Genomic DNA, 26,729 nt, shown 5'->3' on the forward strand with positions numbered 1-26,729 from the left:
CTTTATTGGTTAAGGTTATATACCCCGACTATCTGAGCGTTAACTGCTCTGGTGGTAGTTCTTTAATAACCATAGGAAAGACGTTGGCGAGCCACTCTGCCCGACTTCCATGTCTGGAGCAAAATCAGTTTCGTGCGATATATTTTATATTTGGTAAGATAATACTCTGCTAATACCCAGATATATAAACAAAGGGAGCCTGTCTAATCGGGTACTAATGCTTCAGACGCAGTGCTTCTATACGCAGTATTTATACCACGCCAAAATAGACTACTGATCATTTATTTTATATTGGCCATTTTACCCATCAATATTCGAGAATTTCTAACCCCGGACGAAAATTACAATAATTTTGATAAGTTAAGTTGCAAGCAAATGTCATAACCTGTTAAATTGTCAGGTAGTTAATATGGCGACCGAGAACTTACAATGGAACTACCTTCATTCTTATACCATGCAAAGTACTTTTCAACAAATGAGTTCACCTACTTATTTGGGATAGGCACTGGTATGTTGAATACCGCATTTAGCATGGAGCTGCTCTACGAGATGATAGTATTTGTACCCGAGTGGAATGGCACGCTCCGGTTCGCTTCCAATAAAAACACCGAACCTGAAAATGACAGATAACAAACTATTTGAAGATAATAAGTTAATAATGATTTTCGATGAACTGATGAATAGTCCTGTTAACAAAAATGCCCATAAAATGGGTCAGAGTGGTGTGCGAAGTACTACTTACAAGCTCAATTTTCAGTTTGTGGTCAAAATATCAACACATCATTCTATTCGCGTTCTTTCGAAGATTTGATAATACATCACGATATTAAGGGCATGTTCTTAGGATTCTTAATGTGGCCCTGTATGAGTTAAAAAATTGCTATCGCATTCCTATTACTTCATGTCGAGCAAACGGAATATATGGACCCGTGCCTGAGCTTCGAGGGAAATCTTAGGACCACAATTGAGCCGGAGGGCTGATGCCAGTGTGCAAAAATCGCAGAACATACTGTATATGTATATACGGGTGGTTCCAAATTAATGGAATGGGTCAGGCCTGCTATTTACTATGTCGACCCAGAAATATGTAAATCATATATGCTTCCAAACTACTGCAGCGTATTTAAGGCGAAAAGAAAGCAGAAAATATTCTGAAGGAAGCGTGCTTAATATTGATAGTCAAGCCGCGATTAAGCCAATACTCTCACACAGTACTTCATTCAGAAGTGTTCTGGAATACAAAGAAGCACTGGCAAAACTTCGCTCAGGCCGGAGCATACATATATGCTGGGTTCCCTATCATAAAGAGATAGAAGGCAACGAAAAGGCCGATGAGTTGACAAAGGAGAGGGAGCACTCGGTAGGCGATAGACATCCCAAGCCGTTGGGAAGGAATTAAAAGAGTCGCCAGGTCTCAGCAAAAGGAATTAAGCTAGGTTTCTGGAAACTTGTAGTAAGTCCTGTCACCTGACTGGAGTTCTTCCCTTTGGTCGTCAAACAAATTCTAGTAACACTATGGATACTTTCAGTCTATGTGAAGTCTTTATTGACAGGGCAGTTCAACCTAACCTAATCAAGGCTATTACTTCATATCCTAGAAACTTTATGCTCAAAAATACTATTAGAATTCTTCCACTTTTCATATTAAAATACTATTTTAGGTTGTGTACAGTTTTTTTGAACCATTTTTCTTACTTTTTATATTAATTCATTTGCAGTTACATCCATAAATTAAAAACCATTCCGCAAATGTCATTAAAATTTACCACACATTAGTATACGTACATTAAATTCTTTGAAAATGGAAGAACTTTTTTTTTTGTCACTCATGATTAATATTCTCTTTTTCAATGCTGTCACATTGCACTCACCCCATTTCGCATGTATTGGCACTTTAATCAATGGGGGTAAAATAATTTACCGTTATGCGTTTAATTGATATTTTAATAAGCAAAAGATTGCTGGAAATAAATTGACGTTTTTCATCAGTAATTTTGCACATACAGTGAAAGTTCATTTTACGGATAGCTCTTTTACTGGACAGTTTTGATAACAGGACAAGTTCCGGCTAAGCAGGTCTTCCATGAGTGCTTAACATAAGCCACTCATACAGGGGGACGATTAAGACCGTGCAGAGAGTATAGCGTCTTGATATGAAGGTATAGTCCCAAAGAGACAAACAACGTATGTCGAATTCACTATGAAACATATTTTGGCGAATATCAGTATTTTGATACATAACTATGCTGCTACTAAATAAATGCACAACAACAGCTAACAGCGAAAGGAATATTTCACATATATACACGTGGTGAGCAGCTAAGAGCAGAAGTTATTACTCACACATATACATGCATATAACTAGAAGGCAAACGTGAATATCAAATATAGAAATGAGAAATAAATAAGCAGCTGTTCGAGAAGGCTGTTCGTAAAAAGTTTAGAGCTTAGAAGAAATAGGCGAGAACATAAAAGCAGCGCAAACAGTTTGAATCAGTTTGATTTTAACACCCTATAAGTGAATACGTTGGTATTGTAATTGTGTAGTACTACTACAACAGTAGAGTTGTAAAAAATGAACATTTTGCTATGCTGAATATTTGAATTATTTATTCGACAGTTCAGCGATTCGAATGATACCAGAAGGTGCACAATAATCGAAATTTTCGTAAAAATATGGTAACCATGCACTGACTCGTTACAGCGATCAGGTCAAAACCTGCCAGTATATTTTCAAAAAAGATTTCCACTTTTTCAACTGTCTGGTTTTTCGCAAAAAAAAAAGCAGAGTTATTCCAATGGCAAATTGTATGTCACTTTAGACTTGTGAAAAGTTTTTGTCTCATGCCAATTTTTAAGTCCGTCACTGTAACTATGACACAAGTAAGTGGTCATCTCCCATAACCGAACAGCATCACTGCGACCGTATTTACTTATGTGGAGTTTCACTGTACACCGATTTATATGTATCAAAGTTGAAAAAAAACTTGTCCAACCGCGCGTTTTTTACTTTGCTTGATAAAATTTGTATTACCAACATTATTTACACTGCAATCATTTTCCAATATTTATTTTTCCATTTTCAATCACCAATTCATGACACCATTTTTATATTACGTTGGATACGTTGGAAGAATTTTCACAACATCTGCAAGAGAAGAAAAAATAAGCAGTTATAGCCAAAAAAGTGTATAAAACAATCTTTAATTGCAATATATGTATGTACGTATATAATGTTTAAAATGGACATTTATTTTATTTTTTGAACATAAAATCGTTATGGCACTCTTAATATCCATATTTCTTATCTATGTGTGTTTGTGATTGAACTCATCCTGACTAGACCGATTTTGATGAAACTTTTGGTATGTGTTCAAGAGGACTTGAGTATGCTCTGGTCCATTTTCGTTCTTATTTTTCCGGGAAGTGAAACAGACCTATTCTAAAAAAAATTATTTGCGTTTGTATGTTTAATGGTGTGTTCAATTTTACTTAAGATTTTTAAGAATTAAGAGCTTAATACCTGTAAATAGTAATTGTTATTCAATTATAATTGTTTGGTTTTATTGTTGTTTGGTTTTACTGTTATTGTTGTAGCGATAAGGACACTCCCCCAAGACCTTGGGGAGTGCTAACAATGTTGATGGTCTTTTGCTGGATGCAGATCCGGTACGTTCCGATACCAAGCCCTACCATCTCGGTAACGATTTGTTATGACCACATGCGACTTTCTAGGCCATTCCGCCCTCCGAACCCCAGATCCATGAGGAGTTCGGGGTATCCACAGCCTCGGGTTTTAATGAAACAGGATTCGCCACGGGTAGGTGAGGTTGAAAATTCGGTTAGGAGAAGCTATATATTGCGCTGGCGACCTGAAAGGGTTGCGCGACACAACCCCTTAAATCTATTTGGTATTTTAGTCGCCTCTTACGATAGGAGTACCTACCGCGGGTATATTCTAACCTCCTAACACGCTGGGGTTACGCATTACAAAACTTAATTGAATATATTTATTTTGCATAATCAGAGAATATTACTCGTCCCTATGCGCTCCGAGGCCAGTTTCTTTTGTGCTGAACCAGCTTAGAGGGGGAAGGATTATTGTGGTAAGAAGCTGGTTTTATTCTATCCGGGTACCATCTAATTATCTTACCGCGGACGGCGGACCAACAATATTATAGTTTTCATGTTTATACTATCATTTAATTCCGCGGAAATTTCTGGAATAATTTTAAATTTATTCAGAAGAGCTATCGTGACGATATTCCTATTAACGCGTTCATTGGCCTTTCGTGGTCATCCACTTCGAAAAAGAGTGGATAAAGTCACCTATTCGATATATTTCGTTCAGAATCTCCTTAGGGATAATTCAATATAATGTTCTCCGCCGATGCTTTCCATATTTTTGGTGATTTGTTCTTTTTGGACAATTATGTTAATTCTTTTTTTCAAAGACGAAACTATTACTTATATGAAATATAGTTGCTTTTACGAAAACTGCTAGGGGCTTTCTAACTTTCTTGCCTTAAGATACTAAGGAATTATCGATGCTAACCACAATAACTTAAAAGTTTCGTCAAGCAGTGACTGAAACATTTTTTTTTTTTTGACCGTAAGGTATATTATTACTATTATTATTTCTAGGCCTGTAAGCACTGAGACTTTTGTGCAGATCTATTGTGCATGACTTTTCAGCCTAATTTTGTATCTGGAGGCTTTTGATGTATCTAAGTACCTCTTCAGGCTTTTTACTCCATATCACATAGAGATTAAGAGTAACACCACCTAGATGGGAGAGTCTCTGCCTAGCCAGTGCGACGCATTCGCCGAGAATGTGAAACTGTGTTTCATCCTCCAGCTCTCAGAAACGACAAATTTGAGTATCGGATAGATTTGACTTACTTAGGTGATATCGTAGACTGCAGTGTCCCTTATAGTACCCATTGAGGGTTCTTAGGTCCTCTCTGTTTAGATTAATGAGTTTGGCTGATACTTTCGTTGCCGGAAGTATAAACGGTTTGACCTGTCTTTGCTCTGGGAAGTCAATCCACTGACGTCTGAATTATTTAGTTTCACAGTTACTTATAGTTTCCCTGATGTGTGCTTTTGTAAGTCCACAATGCTGCTATAGCACCCTGCTTTGCTAGGTAATCTGCATATTCATTACCTTCATGTCCATGATGTCCAGGAACTCATCCTAACAAAACTTTGTTTTTGGTTCCCATAAGGTATAATTATATAACCTAATTAAAGTCAACTACAAAAAGTAAACTAGTCACTGGTTGCAAGATCTTGCACCGTTGTCATAAAAAAATACCGTATCATGCCAATTATTATATAACTTATTGGCCACATTTCTAAATCATCGCGAAGAAATATGTAAACAAAATTTTTCGTTTCCTTTGCCCCGATCTCGTTTCCTGCATCCAAGATTAAAAAAAACTGTCTTCAGAAAGTAACTTCCTCTTGTTATTTTCCGTAATCTGCCACACAAATGTAATTAACTTTTTTAATATTGGTCTGATGGAAACCAACTCTTGTTAGCACGTAGTAGGCCTCTTTTCCTGATGGCTAAATTTAGACAAAATAAACCTTTAGAAACCAGCTTCTTTAAAGTTTTCTTTTATCCATCAAAAAAAATTTAAGGTGAACTTCTCTTCCAATTTTCGTCGTGCTCCTTTTAATTTTTCCTACGAATTGGAGGGACGGGACCTACATGTTTTAGCCGACTACGAACAGCATCTGCAGGGCAGATGATTTTTCACTGAAAAGCTTTTCAGGGCAGAAATACGCTCGAAGTGTTTGCCAAATCACAGAGCGGCGATGGCATTTAAAATAACTTTCTTCTAATTGAAAAAACCTGTTTCTAAAATTTTGATGTTGCTTTTCCCCTGAAACCAGGATCTTGTGGTAGGTGGAGCATGCTTCCACCACACTACGGTGGCCGCCTGGTGTCCTACACCCTGGAGTTTGTAGCCATGTTTCGTTGGTCTGACAGTAGATGTTCGCTTTTGGAATAAACTTGAATGTGGAAAAGGGTAGCGTTCTTTGCCCTGAATAGCTTGCTTGCGCGTCTCTGCGTATTCAATACATCCCTGAGCTATGGGAACTATGTATTAGTATGCGGTTTTATTGTGCCATCTCAGCAACAGTTTACTTACTTACCTAATTGGCGCTTAACCGTTTAAACGGTTGTGGCCGTCCATCAAGGCGCGTCAGTCCCTCCTTCTCTCTGCTAACCGACGCCAGTAGGCCATACAAAGGGACTTTAAATCGTTTTCCACCTGGTCTTTCCAGCGGAGTGGGGGCCGCCCTCTAACTCTGCTTCCATAGGCGGTTTCCGATAGAAACGCTCTCTTTGCCGAAGCGTCATCTTTCATTCTCATAACATGCCCTAGCCAGCGCAGCCGCTTCGTTTTAATTCGCTGGACTGTGTTGATGTCTACGTAGAGCTCGTACAGCTCGTCGTTAAATCTTCTTCGGTACTCGCCATCGCCCACGCGTAGAGGTCCATAAATCTTTCGAAGAACTTTTCTCTCGAACACTTCCAGAGCCGTTTCATCTGATGTTGTCATGGTCCATGCTTCTGCACCATATAGCAGAACAGGAACTATAAGTGACTTGTAGAGTATGATTTTCGTTTGCCGAAAGAGGGCTTTACTTTTCAATTGCCTACCTGGTCCAAAATAGCATTTACGATTCTTCGCTGGATTTCAGAGCTGATGTTGTTGCTAGGGTTGATGCTGGTTCCCAAATAAACTAAGTCTTTTACTATTTTGAAATTATGGCTGCCAACAGTAGCGCGGTTGTCAAGGCGCATATGCGCTGACTCTTTGCTCGATGACAGCAGGTACTTCATTTTGGCCTCATTCGCCATCAAACCCATCTTTACCGCTTATTTTTCCAGTTTGGAGGAAGCAGAGCTAACGGCGCGGGTGTTTAGGCCGGTGATATCAATACCGTCAGCATATGCCAGCACGCTTTTACAGAATATTGTTCCAGAGCGGTTAAGTATTGCGGGGAAACCAAATTCAGACATAGCGGCATATAGCCAACTCCTTTTAGTGCTGTCGAAGGCGGCTTTAAAATCTACGAAGGGTGATGTATGTCGATTTTTTTTTCGTGGATTTTTTCAAAGATTTGCCGTATTGTGAAAATCTGGTCGGTGTTAGATTTACCAGGTCTGAACCCGCACTGATAAGGTCCAATCATCCGATTCGGTGGGCTTCAATCTTTCGCACAATACACATGACAGGACCTTATATGCGATATTAACAAGGCTGATTCCGCGATAGATGGGGCAGTATCAGTATCTCCTTTCTTGTGGACTGGGCAAAGAACACATAGACTCGTGAGCCCATATTTTGAGAAGAAACTCATGCATTCGCCTTACCAGCTCCTAGCCGCCGCATAGCTCCGCAGGCAATCCATCAGCGCCCGCGGTCTTATTGTTTTTCAATCTGGTCATTGCTATTCTGATTCTTCGTCATAATCGGGTGGCGGGACATTTATTCCATCATCTTCGATTGCGGGATCGGGTTCGTCATCCCTGTGCTGAAAATCGCTGTCTCCATTTGGGAGGGTAGAGAAGTGTTCCCTCCATAATCTAAGTACTCTCTGGACATCAGTTACAAGGTCGCCGTTTTCGTTCTTACAGGAGCTTAGTAAAAGTTTATAATGGACTTGATTAAGAGACTAAGGATTTGATAGCCGCTTAGCTGCTGCTAAAAGTTTAGATTTTCTTGGCTGCGTCACATTCATGCCGCATGCTTGGCTCTCAACTACATTCCGTGCCGGGTGGGTTTTACCCAAAACAAAACTTATTCATAACACGTCATATTTGTAGAAGATGTTGTGTAAATCAATCTATGATTGCAATGATCTTTAAAAATTACACTAAACGTATCAGCCTAATTGAAACATTTTCATTTTGTTTTAAGACCATTTTGGGATTTAAGCTTTCTTGTTCCGCATATTTGTAAATTTACACTGAATAAGTTTTTAAAACGCAGTAGTCGTTTGAAAGGATTGAAACTTGATAAGTTTCCTAAATTATAAGAGCTTTTAATTTTAAACTAAAATTTTAAGCCGTGTCCCAAACTTAAACAGTAATTTATTGCAAAGCCCAATCTGCTAAACTCAAACTTCAATCGAATAAACTAATTGAAACTGTAAACCACTTTAACGGCGTTATTATGTATAACGCAAAGCGACGCAAGGAGTCACTTTCACCCAAGTGAAACCAAATTCGTATCATATAAGAGCATTCATTCACTTCAGTGACTCTTGGTGACTGCAGGTGATTGTCTTACTTTTTTTCGTATTATATAGCGACGCAAAGTGTTACGAACACTAATTTTTGCTGTCAAAATATTCACTTGCTTCTGGGTCGCGTTTGCTTCTGTGACGGCACCATAAACAAATTCAACACTTCAAGCACAGCTGATTTGTGCTTGAAGTGTTGAGTTTGGAGAAACTAGCCCGAACGGCAGAATTGTGAGTTGCTTAAAAAGAACAAAATATAAGTTTAAGTGTCTTACCAATTACATTTTGGTGCATATTATATAATAAAAGAATTTGAACTTTGTCAAATATAATTCAACCCTATAGTGGGACAATTCATAGTGGAATTGAATGTGTTTGTATTGGAAAGGGGGTTACTTTCACCAAAAATTAAGTGGCCACGAAAGGCCACTTTACATGGCGACCGTGACATCGGGCCACACCACGTGCACAAAATGGCGAATTTGCCTTAATGAAAAGACCAAAACGAAGAATCTTGCAAGCCGGAATTTTTCCTGCTGCCAGTGCCACAGCAGAAAGCAGCAGTACATCAATATCCTAAATTGTTCTAATATCCTAAATTGTTCTCATGGTATCTCAAGAAAAACAGCGCGGAGAATATTTTGGTGGTACGTAATGTAGATCGTGGACCCGTCCTTTCAACATAATCGCAATATATGCACTGCATCTTCGTCAGGAACGCTGGTATAGTGGCGCGTATGTATTGATATGTGTTTATATATGTATAAGGAATTATTATTTTAATACGTACATTGCGATATCTCGATGTTTTCATAAATTTTCATAAAAGCAAAATTTCGATACGGCAAATTTGTCATACATATTTTATAAATTTAAACTCATTCATTGTGTTTTGCATAACATGTGGACAATGTGGCGTGAAACAGCCATACATTTTTTAAGGTTAGTTGGCACCGTTTGCAATGCTTTGCGAAATTACAATATATATAAATATTATAAATATTTCGAGTTTTATATATAATTGTGATTGCCAATCGATAAACTCTAGTGCGTTTTTCATATAATGTAACTAATTCTCAATATTACTTATTTCATTCGAGATTTTTCTTATCGAACACGAGTTCCTTAAAAATCCCTTAGCAAGTTCATCTTAGTTCCAAAGTTTCAAGTTTTTTTTGCATTTCGGTATCCGTCCTGGAATTCATTAATCCATAAATTAATCAAATTTAAAAAATTTCAACTTTATATTCTTCATAATTAATAGATTTCATTTTCCATATTAATACCCGCTGCGAAAACTCCTTATAAATACCTTATTGATAAGGCGTAAAATCAGCCTTATGAAACCCTTATTAAACCATACTTTTTTTTGCGTGAAATAAACGGTGGTTCCGTGAAAAACCAAGTGAGATTTTTTTAAAAAACCGGTGCGTCCGTAAAAATATACGAACTTTTTTTTTTAAAATAAAGCGGTGCGTCCGTGATTACTAAATTTGTGAAATTTTTAACAATTCATACTTGCATACTTTTGAATAATTATAAGTCAATTACTTTTTATTAATTTTTTCATACAAGCATACTGCAATTCCAATTAATTCTTCCAATAAAGTGTTAAATATTTCTGTAGTGACTATTCACCTGTAAATCGGTTAAATTTAACAAATTTTTTTTTTTTCTTTTTCCTCAATATTTCAGCTTAAATATAAATTCAGAAATTCAAATAAGTACTTCATTAATTTCATAGTTTGAACTGAATTATTCGTGCTATTCTGATAACTACATATGTACAACCTTAGAAGTAGCAAGCAGGTGCAAAAAACTTCAGATTCAGAATACGATTCCGATAAATCAGCCTCAAGCTACGAAAGTTTAACTTCATCTTCGACCGAAAGGCTTCGAAAATTCTTCCATTAAAAATTCAACTTCTAATTTAGATTCAAATCTTAACGATTCAAATAGTGCAAACGTGGCCTCACCTTCTGCTAATTCAGCTCCAGATTTTAACGATCAAATCATGGCAACACTTGAGGAAAAGAAAATTTTCATTAACACAGGTGCTAATTTTACTAGAGAAAACTACTGTGGTGATCCGCTATCACATGATTCTTTTATAGACAAAATTGCATTACTTGAACAATACGCTACTGCAGATTTAACTGATACTTTTATAGCGTTCTTAAAATCAGAATTAGAGGGTAAAGCTCGTGAAGCAATACCAACACAAGTAACTTCAGCCAATGAAATTAAAACAGCTCTACGAAATAGGATCAAACCAGACAACTCGAAAGTTGTAGCAGGGAGAATTGCAGCGTTGCACGTTAACGGTAACAATTATACAGATTTTGCCAAAAAAGTTGAATATTTAGCTGACTCACTTGAGCGGTCTCTTATTATTGAAGGGATCACTCAAGCGAAAGTTCATGAAATGGCAGTCGAACAAACTGTTGACGTGTGTCGTCTAAATGCAAAATCAAATTTAGTAAAAACCATTTTAGCCTCAACAGCATTTACTGATCCGAAAGACGTAGTAGCAAAATTAATTGTAGAACAAAACAACGAAGTAACTGAAGGTCAGGTTCTAGCTTTTCGATCACGTGGTAACAGTACATTCAGAAATTCACGTGGTAGTTATCGAGGTTTTTACCCAAACCGCGGCTATACTGGTTACAGAAACAACAATTCATTTGCACACAATAACAACTATAACGGCAACAACAATCAAAGATATAGAAATTATTATAGAAATAGATACCAGAATAATAATAATACGCGTTCCAATACAAATTCCAATTCAAACACAAATAGCAGTAACAATAGAGGTAACAATTCAAGATCGTCAAACGGTAGAGGTCGAAACGCAAACGTTCGCGCTTTAAACGCCAGCGCCCCTCAGGAGCGAACACTGGGGGAGGAATAACTAAGCCAGTAAGCGAACATCCCTCACCAATAGGCATCTATTGTTTAAATTTAAATTACTCTGATTTCATTGAAATACAACTTAACGGGTCACAGAAAATTTGTTCATTCTTAGTAGACACTCAAGCAGACATTTCTTTAATAAAAATATTATGTCTAGACAGTAATATTTCATTAAATACAAATGACATTATTAACATTACCGGTGTCACTTCAAATTCAGTTTCGACTTTAGCTAAATTACCGCAAATTTAAATTTTTCAAACTTTTCTATTAAACATACTTTACATGTAGTAAATGAAGACTTTAATATTCCATCCGATGACATACTGGGTAAAGATTTTCTGAAACTTAACAAATGCATCATTAATTATGAAAGAAATAGTATTTTCTTCTTGGTAGGTAATGAAAAAGTTGCGATACCAAACCTACACGGAACAGAAAGCGACAGTTGTATCATTCTTCCAAGATGTGAAATATTCAGACTTTTTGATTTAGAAAATTCACCGGAGCCACTTTTCGTGGACTCGCAGGAAATTGAAAAAGGTGTTTTCACAACTAGGTGCATTGTTAATTCCAGTAACCCAATAATTAAAGTCATAAATACAACGGATGATATAAAGTATGTGAAAGGAAACAGTATCCGGACAGAAAAACTTTCAAACTATAATGTTTATACAATTAACAAGACAGACAAAGAAGACAAGCGTACGTAAAACTGACTTCACCTGCCGACATCTTCGCTCTCGACACGGACAAATGACTTAAAACAACTTCTACGAGCAAAAACTAAGATTGACCGACAACGAGCCGGTATATGTTAAAAACTATCGATTACCATATTCTCAACGCGAGGAAATAAATCGCCAATTAAATAAATTATTAGACAACGATTTGATTGAATCCAGTTATTCGAATTACAATAGTCCTTTGATTGTAGTCCCAAAGAAAGACACTAATGGTCAAAAAGCATATCGTATGTGCGTAGATTTTCGCGCAGTAAACAAAAAACTCATTGCTGATAAATTTCCACTAGCTAGAGTCGACGATATTTTAGACAATCTCGGTAGAGCAAAATATTTTTCCACATTAGATCTTTTTTCTGGATTTCATCAAATCCCCTTGCATCCTGACTCACGTGACATTACTTCTTTCAGCACTGAGCGAGGAGCATTTAGATGGAAAGTGCTTCCATTCGGCTTAAATATAGCACCTAATTCATTCTCAAGAATGATGACAATAGCTTTTTCGGGTATACCACCCAACGTCGCCTTTTTATAGGTCGACGATATTATCGTCATAGGTTGTAGTAAAGCACACCACATTAAAAATCTTTCAAAAGTTTTCGAGACTTGTAGGTCTTTCAATCTCAAACTTAACTCAAATAAATGCAACTTTTTACGACCAGAAGTTACATTTTTAGGTCATAAATGTTCAGCCAAAAGTTTGTTGCCAGACGACTCAAAAATAAACGCAATTAAAAAGTATACAAAACCGACTGATAAAGACGCGGTACGAAGATTCGTCGCGTTTGCAAACTATTACAGACGGTTTATACCTAATTTTGCGTCTCTGGCAGCGCCTCTGAATCGATTAAGCAGGAAAAGGGTTGAATTTGTATGGGATGTTGAGTGTGAAAGAGCAGTTTTATCTTTGAAAGCAGCGTTACTTTCACCAAAATAACTTCAATATCCAGATTTTACTAAACAATTCATAATTAACGTTGATGCCTCCACAACTGGATGTGGCGCTATTTTAAGTCAAGAACAGCAAGGTAGTGATTTACCAATTTGTTTCGCTTCTAAAGCGTTTAGTAAAGCAGAGCAATAAAAACCAATTATAGAGTTGGAACTTTTAGCTATTTATTTCGCAATAAAGCAATTTCGACCATATGTGTATGGTACCCATTTTATTGTAAAGTCAAACCATAGACCTCTAGCATACTTATTCAACATGAAAGACCCATCTTCAAACTTTCAAGAATAAGACTAGAACTAGCTGAGTATAATTTCACTATTGTATATATTAAGGGTAAATCAAACGTTGGTGCTGATGCACTATCGCGCATTACAATCGATGAGATTAAAGAATCGAACAAACAAATTTTAGCAGTACAGACAAGATCAATGTCAAATCGACAAAACGATGAAAACGTTCTCAAGAAAACAAATAAAAACATCAAAAAACATCTTACTTTACACGTTTATGACAAAATTTCCTTTAATTATTCGAAAAAAGTTCCGCGTATAAGAACCACAATTTTTTATGATGATAAAAGTCAAATTTCTAAAATGCATATAATCGCACATATGCGACGTAAAAAGATCGAACTACTTAATATCGAGTTTGGTAACGAAATAACAAACTTAGGAGAGTTACTTTCGAAGTTACAAACAGTAGCTAACAATCACCATATTAACAAAGTTGAATGGCCAAAAGATGATCTATTTTTTAAATATTGTACAATTTTAAATTTAAAACAATGCGAAAATAAAATTTTAAAATTGTTAGAAATACTACTCACAGACCCAGTAGAAACTATAACAGACGACAATACAAAAACCAAAATCATGACAATTTATCATAATGACCCTGTATCAGGCGGTCATTGCGGTGTTAAAAAGCTTTACGCAAAGATTCGTACTAAATACTTTTGGAAAAACATGACTAGTGACATTGCTAAGTTTGTCAAAAATTGCCAAAAATGCTTAGTAAACAAAGTCAAACCAAAAATCATAGAAAATTTAGTATTGACTCCAACACCGAGTAAACCATTTGATATAGTTATTATTGATACAGCGAGTGTAGGTTTTGCGTGAGTGCCTGTCTTCGAAGACCTAACCTCACGCATGTACCAAGTACACAGGTCAAAGCGGGTCTGACCAGCCCCCAAGGCTCGCTTACCTTGGTACCAATCGATAATGTGAGTGGACACATCATCACCTTGGTTGGGTTGGAGGCCTATCTAACACCTCTTCCATTCTATGGGTCATGGCACCCGGTTGCAATGCAACTCCACATTCGAGCTGACCAACTCTTACCGCATTCGGATATCAACCACAGCCACCACGATGCTCCCAAAGGGGCCAACCGCAACCGAACAGAAACGGAGCAAGCTCCGCGGGCTATCTGTTCCCCGTGGTACCACTTTAAAGTCTTGGTCTGACTTTCGCAGCCGAAGCCACTTCCGGTTGAGTATCCACCTACTCCGGACCGGCCGCCTAGGGGTGAGGTGGGGTTAGAACCCCCCCCCCCCCACATCCACGAACACACACGCAAATTAACCACCACGGTCACCACCACGTCTCCTCCGTCTAAACACCTCCAAAGCATACCTATTGAGAAAATCAATAGTCCAACTAGTGGAGAGCGCTCCACTAACATCAACCCTACCTTCTTCAACATTAACCCCACAACTACCCAAATCCCTTATGTCCGAGTACTCCGGGCACTCGCACAACACATGCACCCAATCCTCACATACAGCCTCACATACACACCCCTCCGTTTCGCTCAAGCCCCTCTTATGCAAAAATGCATTAAGAGGGCCATGACCAGTAAGCAGAAAACCCAGGCTCAGATTAAATCTGAAGTCTGGATTTTCCGCCACAAATGAAACGTCCCGGATGTACCCGTACGTTACCCTGCCGTTGGGACTATTGTCCCAGCGCTCCTGCCACTTCCCTCTAACCACCCCTTCTAATCGACGCCTATTTTCCAACCATCCACTCTCCACATTATCGTCGGCGGCCCATTCATCTTCCAGCAGCAAACTTGCCCTCCTTCTCAGACTGAAGGAAACAGCGAGCTGTATAACCACCAGGTCGAGAGGGGGTGCACCAAGAAGCACCTGCATCGCATCCGTGGAAACGGTACGACACAAGGGCAAGCATGGGAGCATCATGCACCTCTGTATGCTCAGCACGCGCCTCTGACCATGAGCAGTCATGACCGTTCGGTACCATATGGCGGCACCAAAAGTAGCGCATGCTACGAATAGGCCACGATATATTGTGCGAACGGCACGGCGACTCAGGCCCCAGTCACTCCGAATGATTCGTCGTAACTGCCCCGAAACATTCTGCATCCTATCCCTGACAGCATCCAAGTGTGGCAGGAAGTTCATTCGCTCACCCATTGTCAGCCCCAGGTATTTGACTTTCGTCGCGTATCTGATGCTGACCCCGCCGATGCGGACAACCGGTGGGCGATTCTGTGACAATCTGCCCTTGAGCAGCATCATCACAGTTTTGTCCACCGAAATCTCTACGCCAACATGGGCGCCCCAGCCAGCCACTACTTGACATAGTGACTCGCTGGTACGCTCAATACTGGCGCGAGAATCCCCCTCTACTAATAAGAGGAGGTCATCCGCATAGGCGCTGAATTTGCAAAGATGCTCGAGTTGCCTTAACAAGGAGTCCATCATCATGTTCCATATATATGGACCACAGATGGATCCCTGCGGACAACCACGAGCCACCTCCCTTTCCACACTCTCGCAGGCACCAACGATAGTAGCTCGTCTGTCCGAGAAATAGCTCTGCCACAAAGCAATTTCCGGGCAGCCGAGCTCCACTAACCGCTCGATAACCCTGTCCCAGCGCAGAAAGTCAAACGCCCCCTTGAAGTCAATAAATATGCCAAGGGCATATTTATTGGAGCTTCTCTCTACACAGTCTTGGACATGCATCCAGGCGTCTTCAATGCTGCGTCCTTTCCTGAACCCAAACTGTCTATCCGACTGGTTACCCCCAACTAGCTCCTGAAGCCGCTCAACCATAACCCTCTCCAGCACTTTTCCAAGCACTGGAAGAAGGCTGATACCTCGGTATGACCGAGGATCAGACCTTATTTTGTCGGGCGACTTCAAGAGAACGACAACCCTAGCAGCTTTCCACTCACGTGGGAAGTAACCCTCCCATATGCATTTATCATAAACGGCTTCCAAGTATTCCGGAATAAACTTCCACAAACACTTGCACATTTCTCCGTTTATCCCATCCAAACCCGGAGACCGTTTAGACCTAACCAGGCCAAATGCATAATCCAACTCTTCAACTTCTAGTGGAGGTACAGGTACGTCTTGTGCAAGGGGAGGTACATGGACCTCCGCCCTAGGAAAGAACCCTTCAATAAGCAGCTCTGAACATTACCTTCATGTTGATATTGTTCGCTCGCCCACACGGATGGAATTAACTTCGGTCTGGCGGCGACCCCTACAGATCTTGTAGACCCGTCCCCAGGGGTCGTTCGAGTTTTCTGACACGAAATTGCGCCATTGTTCTTCTTTAACCTCTACAATCATTCTCTTGTATTCACGCGTTTCCACACTTAATTGACTTCTAAGCTGGGACAGACCATCGGAATCGACATGCCGGGAGCAATGAAACCGACGTCTCAGGCGCCTGACAGATCTCTTCTTCTGGGTCAGTTCACGCGTCCACCACCTGACACAGCGAAAACGCTCCTTCTTCCACCTTTCAAACATGCTGTCATTGACCCGCCAGATACAGGCGTTCAAGAGGGCAATCTGCTGATCTACTGGGAGCTCTGCAAATACATCGAGGGGTGTAGCAGTCACCTCCTGCTCGACGTATAACCCGTACAGAGTCCAATTTGCCCCGGCAGTACGCCACCCCATTACGGAAGGCGTACCAAGCATATCCGGGGTGGTACGGGGAGTAACCACAATCTCAATGAGATTGTGGTCGCTTATCCCCTCACCCCCCTTACTCTCCATCCGCAACTGAACGCTCTCGCTGCTGGCTCATTCATGAGAGTAACATCAATGTCACTCCTGCCCATGGGCCCATCGAATGTGTACCACCCACTCGGTTCGTTCACAACATGAACGTGAGAGGTGAGTACCCACTCGCCCAACGCCTCGCCCCGTCCATAACTAGCATATCCAGGAGAAGTCCTGGATATTTTGCTATGCCATATAGGGGATACGGCATTGGCATCCACACCAATGATAACTGGCGTGCTACTCCCAAGTAGTAGCACCGTATCGAGGTATCGGATATATGGTTCCATGGGTTCTCCAAACTTACAATATATGCTTGCAAAGACGGCTCTCCCGAAGGAGCCCTCAATGCTCACACATATTCCCCATTCAGACGCATTCAACAACAAGCATTCATAATTAGGCTCATTCACCACAACCGCAGCATTGCCCCGAAGGTCACAAAAGGACCTAAACCCTCCAGGAAGCCCTCTCACCACACCATTGGTAGTGTAGGGTTCCTGGAGCAGGGCAATACTGCAACTCTCCTCAGCCATGCGCGCCCCCAATTCACACACAACGGAGTACGCTCCCTGACAATTGAGTTGAAGGACTAAACCCATTAGTGTCTGGCGAGTGCACGGGTGACAACGGCAGCATATGTCGGGCATTCCGCCGACATTATCAGATGTGTGGCGGGTCTGCCCCCAAATGCGCAATTTCGGCAATGCGCCTCATTAGGGCACCTTGCCCCCATATGCCCTTCCCGTCCGCACCTCCGACAGACGGCAGCCTTCAACCCACAGTCCCTCACCTGGCGGTCAAAACTCAGGCAACGGAAGCAGCTGTAGGTTTGACTCTCCGGCCGAACCGGGAAGGAAAACCATTTGACGTAGCAACGGCCCGCATCCAAGAGGGGGGACATTAACTTGTACGGTCCCTCCAGGGTGACGGTCACCGTTGCTCCCTCGACGTCTGCCTTCCAAGGTCGACTGATCAGCCTAACCTCTGACTTCTGACACTCAGGGTCAACCTTCGTGAGGTTCAGACGAAAGACCTCCTCCATGAATTCATCAGGGGAGATTTGCGCGTAAACCCCCCGAATGACCACCCTAGTGCCTTGCTTCCGGTTTTCGCACACTTCTAAACCCACCTCGGAAAACTTCTTATTAGCGAGGACTTTATCCCGCTCCTCCTTGGGGGGTAGGCGAATAACTACCCCCCCCCCCCCCCCGACCTCACAGGTTTCACTTGGTGCACGCGTACACCAAGTGTCGGCCCAACCTCCTTATTAATCTTCTCCACTACCTCTTTTGCAGAAACCCCGGGTTTGCCGCCCTTGACGACCGCCGACCAGGTGTGGAGCGGCTTTGGGACAGCAGGCACAGGTACGATGGCAGCCGGGATCGTCGTGCTCGGAGGCGGCATCGCCAAACGATCTGCGGCGGTAGATCCACCGCTGCGTGGGGATGCACCCCCCAGCATAACGCCCCGTAGTGACATCGCCTATTATTGATACAATCGGACCCTTAACACAATCGAGTTACGGTAACAAGTTCGCAGTTACCATCATATGCGATTTAACAAAATACCTGGCAACAATAGCCGTGCCAGATAAAAGCGCAAAAACAATAGCTTCAGCAATTTTCGAGAGTTATATTTTTATATATGGTCCTATGAAATCCATCAGGTCAGATTTAGGTACCGAATATAAGAGTGAAATTCTTGCAGAACTTATGAAACTTTTGAATATCAAACATGACTTTTCAACTGCATACCATCACGAAACTGTTGGTACAATAGAGCGTAACCATAGGGTATTTAACGAATACCTACGGGCATATTTTAATGAAAACTCCTCTGATTAGGATACATATTTAAAGTACTTTACTTTCTTACACAATACAACATCTAATACTTTTTTCGACAACGAATCACTCCATTTGAACTAACATTCGGTAGGAAGCCGGTGTTACCAAATGAACTGAAAAAAGAGATCATTGATCCAATATACAATGTTGAGAATTACGCAAAGGAAGTGAAGTACCGTATGCAAAAATCCCATGCATTGGCAAAAGAGCTCATAAATAAACATAAAGAACGTAATAAATTATATTACGATAGAAATATACGTCCTTCAGACATTGCCTTAAATGATACGGTTTTAGTCGAAAAGGAACCTCGCGATAAACACGCAAGCATTTACGAAGTTAAACAAATGGATGGCGTAAACGTAACAATTTATGACAAGAAAACTAAAAAATCAAAAACAGTTCACAAAAATAGATTACAAAAAGTAACATAAACTCAATTTTTATAATATACTATACGTGTTTAGTCAATGTTGAAGCCAAAAGGCTTGCAATAGTTGGGAATCACTGGACATTTCTCGATGCAGCCGTATGCTGCAAAACTACTCGTGCCGGGAAATGCACCGGTGAGAATTTGCGAAAGCAGTGAGAACAAATTGATGTACGACTTGAGAAGACAGTCTTTGGCTATCCACCAACCGCTGCGCTTCCAGTCGTCATTAACATTACAAGGTACTTTTTCTTCCTTTCATTATTTTACCTTTTACCTTTATTTAATTATTGTGTATATTTGCATAAATTCATATATATCCTATATATGTAATTTACCTCTTATTCTTATGCAAATAAACAATCCTTGAATTATATTCTAATTCATTGTTTTTTCTTTCTTTGTGGTTCGCTGCTTGATCAACTTGTCCAACTCGTGAGTTCGTACCGGCGCTTTCTTTCGTCGCTATCCCCCCCGAACATTTGGTCCTCCGGAGCCTACGTACTCAACAAGCAACGAACAATTCGCTAAAGCACCTCCACATCTTTTCAGCCTTAGAGAGAGAAGAATAACCAAAACGAAGAAGGAAACAAAATTAACCAACAACTCATCGAGAAAATTGGAACAAAAAGGTGCGTGTAAAATAAAATATTTTGTTGAGCTACTTTATTAAGAGTTTAGAGTGCATATAAATAAATATAATTTTGGTGTTTTTATTAAATTAAATTAATTGTGGTGGATTGAAATTTATCATTTGTAAAGAGTGAAAAAAGTGATAAAAGCAACAAGTGTACAAATAGGTTTACTTCGTGACATATGTACAAATATCGAGTGATAAATACGATTGCTTTCATACATTAGACGGGCCGGCATTTGTTTTATTTGATTCCGAAGCACCTTTCTATGTGCAAATAGATTGTGATAGATAATTTAAATAAACTTAATTTCTGCCGTAATAAGTCAATACGATCGTATTTATCCGGTTTATAATTATCGTGAGTTAAGAACCTATTTGTACAAAATGGCTACATCCTTGAAAAATTAATAACAATAATTTTTGTCATTTAGTGTTCGGAACAAACTCTAAAAAATTTCGATTTCGTTAATTTTTTTGGTCGTTGCATTGTGCCCGACGGTTTGCTTTTTTTACTCTTTCGCCTACGTTCACTCCAACAGTGGTAGCTACATATTTGCATATACATATATACATACATACGTCTGCTCAGTGCACAAACGATAGGCGCAAAATCAATTGCTTGTTCTTTTTGGTCAAAGTTGTCTAACTCAATATAACTCAAACGTGAGTATTGTTAGAATTTTCTAGTGATTAAAGGTCTTAAAAACATCGTAAAAACTACAGCTGTAGAAGCACCTAATTTTCTTTGCACTCTGCTATTAATTTTCCAATAAGATTCCTTAATCACAAATACTAATTTTTATTAGCTTTGTCCGATTCAAACTTTTTGATTTAGACTACTTTGACTACAAACACTTGTTAACATTGACTTCGCTTTGTTATTTGCCGCTCTCGCAATATCATTTGCACACTAAACGACCATTTACATTGGAACTCATATCACAGAAGTAAATTTCCTGGTAGGAAAAAATTTGCATCAGCCCAGTAGTCACTTGTGGAGTAGTACTGGTTCCATTAGAGTCACTTAGAGTTTTGCTTATAATTTGGTAGCGTTTATCATTCCCTTCATACGGGTCGCATTTTAAGCTCATTATCATTATAACTTACGCGGGTTTTGAGGAATATTTAGTACTTTTTTTTCAATCTGAATTTTCATTGAACGTAAATCATTTTACTTCGAAGTGCAAAGATGGCTTTGAACTTTTTCACCAGATGCTCAGATCAGGTCGTCAGATTCAACGCAGAATACGATGAATCAACGTTAAAAGAACATCCAGTGGCTCCCCTAGACATTTTAAAAGCAGAAGTATTGGACATTTGGTCCAGAACAAAGGAAGCGGTCGAAAAATGTTTATACTCGCTGACTGATCAGGACGAGTTAGAAGCTGTAAAAGCCAAACAATCTGCAACCTTTAAGGATTATATGTCTTGTTCAGCACGCATTACTGAATGCATTCAGAAAGCAACCGTCGTACCTATCCAGGCACCTTCCAGACCCTTGCCCAAGTAGCCAACTCCTCGAATAGTTTACGCTTACCGCCATGTGACACAGACATTTTTCATGGGGACTATGTGTCGTGGCCATCCTTTTGGGATCTTTTTACCGCGATTTATATAAATAACGGGCGACTCAGTTACGTTGAAAAACTGTTTCATCTTCTTAAAAAGGCAAGTGGCGAAGCAAATGAAATCGTCAGCAAAGCCCCACTAACCAATGAGGGTTTTAATATGGCACGGTCCAATTTAAAAGCGGCATATGAAAATAAGCGGGTGTTAATTAATACACACTTGAGGGTGCGCTTCTCGCTTCCAGTCATTCGGACTGAAAGCGCTTCAGCTCTGAAAGAGCTACAGCGGAGCATTAATGGATGCTTGTCCGCGATGAAAATGCACGAGTTCAACATTGAAAATTGGGATCCAATCCTTATTTTCATATGTTCCAACCATTTCCCAGAAACCACACTTGCCCATTTGGGAACAATCTTTAGTAAACCAAACGGCTATACCGAAGTGGAGTCAAATGGATTCCTTCCTCACCATGCGATATAGGACTTTGGATTCGATAGTGGATGTGAAGTGTTCAGCTTTTTCAACGAACCAACAACAAAAAATTTCGTCACAGTCACATAATCCAACAAATCCAAAGAAGGTGGCACTCGCAACTAAAATCACCTCATCAAATTGTATAAGCAACAACATCCTTTACGACTTTGTACCAAATTTTTAGCTCTAGCCGCGAATGACAGGTTTGCGCAAGTTAAAAAGCATAATTGCTGCCTCAGTTGTCTGGGAAAAGGCCACTCATTAAAGGACTGTAAAAGTTCATACTCGTGTTCCAAGTGCAAAAGTAGACACCACACTCTTCTGCACAGAGTCCCTTCTAACACCCAACCTTCCAAAGACTCCACCGCAGCAACTGCTTCACAAGCATTCCACACCAATCTACAGTCCACACCATCCAATAGAAACTCATCTCCAGATGAAGAAACCTTGAAATCGTCAAGCTTATCCTCAGCTCTTCTCGGAACCGCAATGGTTCACATTTGTCACTTGGGGTCAACATATCTCGCTCGGGCATTGATTGACTCAGCTGCGGAAGCATCCTTCATTTCGGAGCGACTTCGCAAGCTTCTAAAGCTTCCATGCTCAAAAACAAACGCGGTTATTTCGGAACTAAATCAAAAAGTTTGTAATAATTCCTCGAAGAGTTGTTCCTTTATTTTGGGCTCACCCCGTGACCCAAATCTTTTGATAGAAGCCACCGCGTATGTTTTACCAAAGATCACTGGCAACTTACCCTCAACTTCAATAAACGAAGAGATTCCCAAAGTAACCTTGGCAGATCCGAATTTCCTACAAAGCAGTCCGGTAGACGTTCTCATAGGAGGAGACTTGTATCCCAAAGTCATGTTAGATGGGGTAAAGCGCAATGTCCATAAAAATTTACTGTCCCAAGTGACCGTGTTTGGGTGGATCATCACCGGAGCATCTTCCACTGCACACGTCTCTTGCTTTGCCACCAAAGTCTCAATGGGAGAGGACATACCACTAGATAACCAATTGCGTAAGTTTTGGGAATTAGAGGAAGTTCCTAAAAGAAACCTTCAAGCGGCAGAGGATTCATTTTGTGAGGAGCTATACGCAAAGACCACCATACGGAACGCGGAGGGGAGATACATAGTGTCACTGCCCTTCAAACAGTTTTATCCTACGGATCTGAAGTTAGGGGTATCTCGACCCATCGCGCTACGTCAGTTTTATAGCAATGAATCGAGATTATTAGAGAATCCTTCTTTAAAGGTAGAATACGACAAGGTGGTCAAGGAATGCTTGGAACTAGACCACATGGAACAAGTCGATTCTCCCACCTTTGAACATTCTCCTAGTCATTTCTATCTCCCACATCACGCGGTATTAAAGCCTGAAAGCACTTCAACGAAGTTGCGAGTAGTCTTTAATGCTTCTAGCAAAACATCCAATGGAGTGTCATTATATGATATTCTGTATGTAGGTCTCGCTCTTCAAGCGGATTTAACACTTTGAATCATTCGATGGAGAATGTATAAGTTCGTTCTCAACAGTGATATACAGAAGATGTATCGTCAGATTCTGATAAATCCAGCGCATAGGCCTTATCAAAGAATCCTTTTTAGAGAGGATCCACAAGGTAACATAAGGGACTTTCAATTAAACACGGTAACCTTTGGGGTCAATTACGCGCCTTACTTAGCAATTAGGACGCTTCACCAACTGGCCCAGGATAACCAAGATTCTCATCCATTAGCAGCTCAAATCCTTCGAAAGTCTATGTATGTAGACGATGTACTAGCAGGCTTTCATGACGTATCTACAGCGCTGAGAGCACGAAATGAGCTAATTGAAACACTAGGTAGTGCAGGTTTGTCTCTAAGAAAGTGGTCGTCAAATTCAAGGAAAACTTTGGTAGATCTTCCCCGAGACCATTTATTAGATAAATATTTCTTAGAATTAGAGGAAACTAGCACTACAAAAGCTTTAGGTATACGATGGAATGCTAAGTCAGATCATTTTTTCTTTCAAGTTCATACCCCTCCTATGAAAGACAACTATACCAAGCGTGAAGCGCTCTCGATCATAGCAAAGCTTTTTGATCCAGCCGGTTGGCTAGCACAAGTAGTAGTATTAGCAAAGATAGTCATGCAGCAAATTTGGTCAGATGGTACCTTGTGGGATCAGCCTTTAAAGCTTCAAACTCTTTCCCAATGGAAAACCTTTTTGGAAAACTATATATATGTCGAGGAGATACAAATTCCACGATGGGTGGAATACAACGAACAATCGCCCTTCCAAATGCATGCCTTTTGCGACGCCTCGGAAAAGGCATACGCGGGGGTGATATACTTGAGAGTGGAAACCGCAAAAATCACTTCTTCTCACCTTTTATTTGCAAAAACCAAAGTTGCACTAATCAAAACGATTTCTCTACCTCGATTGGATCTATGTGGTGCTCTTCTCATCGCCGAAATGCTTCAAACTCTCCTCAGCGAACTTCCATTTAAACCGGAAAATATCTTCTGTTGGACAGATTCAACTATCGTGCTAGCGTGGCTTAAAAAGCGACCTAGCTCTTGGACCACCTTTGTCGCTAATCGAGTGGCAAAGATACAGGAACTAGTCGAGGTTGATCATTGGAATCATGTGGACTCAAAGGAGAATCCTGCAGATCTTGGTAGCAGAGGAGCCTACCCCGTGGACTTGCGAGAAAATCAGCAATGGCGGCACGGCCCTCCGTGGCTGATAAAGGATGCGGGGCAATGGCCATCGTACTATCCTGAAACCGAGGACTTAACCCTCGAAGCGAGGGGAGTGAAGGCACACACTTCAGTCGTATCCAAATATGAGGACCTTCTCGCAAGGTTTTCTTCGTTTCAGCGAGCACTTCGGGTGCTTTCCTACGTCATGAGATTTTACCATCGGACTTGTACACACACGCGTCGGTTCCATTTGTATCCATCTCTTATCATCTCGGGAGAGGAAATCTCAAAAACGCGTAGACGGCTAATTATTCTTGCTCAGATGAATTGTTTCCCAGAAGAGCATCGCAATCTAACTTCCAAAATTCCTATTAACTCGAATAGTAAAATTTTGACCTTGAATCCATTTTTTGACAGTCAGGGTGTAATACGAGTCAACGGCCGGTTAGCAAACTCGCCGACCATACCCTACAACGAAAAACATCCAATTCTACTTCCGTACAACTGTTCGTTTTCCAAATTGCTAGTTTACTTTCTACTTTTCATTTCCCTTCACGGAGGCAATCAACTGACACTACGGTTACTTCGTCAGCAGTATTGGATTCCGCAAGCCAAAAATCTAATCAGGACTACGATTCATCATTGCAAACCTTGCGTTCTGCATAGACAACGAGACCAAAGTCAAATCATTACTGCTCTTCCAGAGGAAAGGACAACTCTCTCCAGACCGTTCGAAAACACTGGGGTCGATTTTGCGGGTCCATTCGACATTAAGACGTATTCCGGACGATCGTATAAAGTGACCAAAGGATATGTGTGCATTTTCATTTGCTTTTCTACAAAAGCAATTCATTTGGAAGCGGCCAGTGATCTCTCCACAGAAGCCTTTCTCCGGGCCTTTTCTAGGTTCACTTCCCGCAGAAGTTGTCCAAAAAATATATTTTCGGATAATGGGACAACCCTCGTTGGCGCGTCAACCAGCCCTAAAGGGGATTTTAAGCAATTTTTAACCTCATCTCAGGAATCCTTGTGTAACCTCTATAGTCATCAAGAGGTGTCGTGGTACTTTATACCGGCGGGCGCTCCTCACATGGGTGGGCTATGGGAAGCTGGGGTTAAAAGTTTTAAATTCCATTTCCGAAGAGTCGCTGCGTCTCAGAAATTCACATTCGAAGAGTTCCAAACTCTGTTATGTCGCATAGAAGCTTGCCTTAACTCTCGACCACTATCGCCAAATTCCACTGAACTATCGGACTCTGCCGCCTTAACACCTGGTCATTTTCTCACGGGAGCTCCCATCCTCTCGCCCGCAGAACCATCCATTGAAGCCAATCCCACATCGCTAATTAATCGGTGGCAGAAGTTAAAAGCTTTGAGCCAACAGCATGCCCTTCGATGGAAGGAGGAATACTTAAAAGAACTCCACAAACGTTATAAGTGGAAGTTCCCCAAGAGAGATATCGCGATTGATGATTTAGTAGTTGTACGTCACGAAAATATACCACCCAATGAATGGCGCTTGGGCCGGGTTACTAAGGTCTACCAAGGCACCGATAAAAGAATTCGCGTCGCCGACATTCGCACCCAAAAGGGAATGATAACGCGCCACATCGGGAAGTTAGTAGTCTTACCCAATTAACTTTTATGTATATTCTATTTCTCTCACTTTAGCATCATGGAATTGGCACGTTTAAATGAATCGACAACCTCCACGGCACGCGCCTCATCGCCCCCAGCGCCAACTGCACCGAAAAAAGCCATCCAACCCCCATCAAAATTGGACGGCCGATTCAAATGCAGAGTTTGCCACCGCGCGCATCCACTGCGGTACTGTAAGAAGTTTCTGCAAGCGAACCATGAACGTCGTTTAAGACTCGTACTATTGCATCACTACTACTGTACTACTACCTTCGGGAGAGTTTCTTTATCGCTACAACAACAATTGGCTATGGTTTTTCGATAACAAGATTCTATTATTAGTAGCAAAAATTGTAGTGTACCTACAGGTTTCAAATCCAGATATTTACGGTAATGAATTGGTAAAAAATTTGTTTCACCTGGATGAACCCTATCTTAGTTATGGGGTTGCACTTTTATTCTGTTCTTAAAAAATAGAAGTCCGGATTTAACTTTTATTTTCGGTCTTATA

At 40.6% G+C, this 26,729-nt stretch overlaps 1 protein-coding gene across 9 annotated transcripts in view; it reads right to left on the minus strand.

Annotated features, from left to right (window-relative positions):
- The window catches only part of rdgC (retinal degeneration C), a 524,170-nt gene that overhangs the window by 300,816 nt on the left and 196,625 nt on the right, over positions 1-26,729 (minus strand). For 6 of the 9 annotated variants that reach the window (XM_067787750.1, XM_067787751.1, XM_067787742.1 and 3 more), the window contains exons 2-3: positions 2,696-3,148; positions 1,696-1,961 (exon numbers count right to left, since the gene is read on the minus strand). The exons of 1 other annotated variant lie outside the window; for it this stretch is intronic. The gene's annotated coding sequence lies outside the window, so the exon portion shown is untranslated. The remainder of the gene's footprint in view (positions 1-1,695; positions 1,962-2,695; positions 3,149-26,729) is intronic. 2 more of the 9 variants (XM_067787743.1, XM_067787747.1) reach the window with 2 other exon arrangements.

The sequence above is a fragment of the Eurosta solidaginis genome, chromosome 5, assembly GCF_040869045.1.
Source record: "Eurosta solidaginis isolate ZX-2024a chromosome 5, ASM4086904v1, whole genome shotgun sequence".
NCBI classification, from domain to species: domain Eukaryota; kingdom Metazoa; phylum Arthropoda; class Insecta; order Diptera; family Tephritidae; genus Eurosta; species Eurosta solidaginis.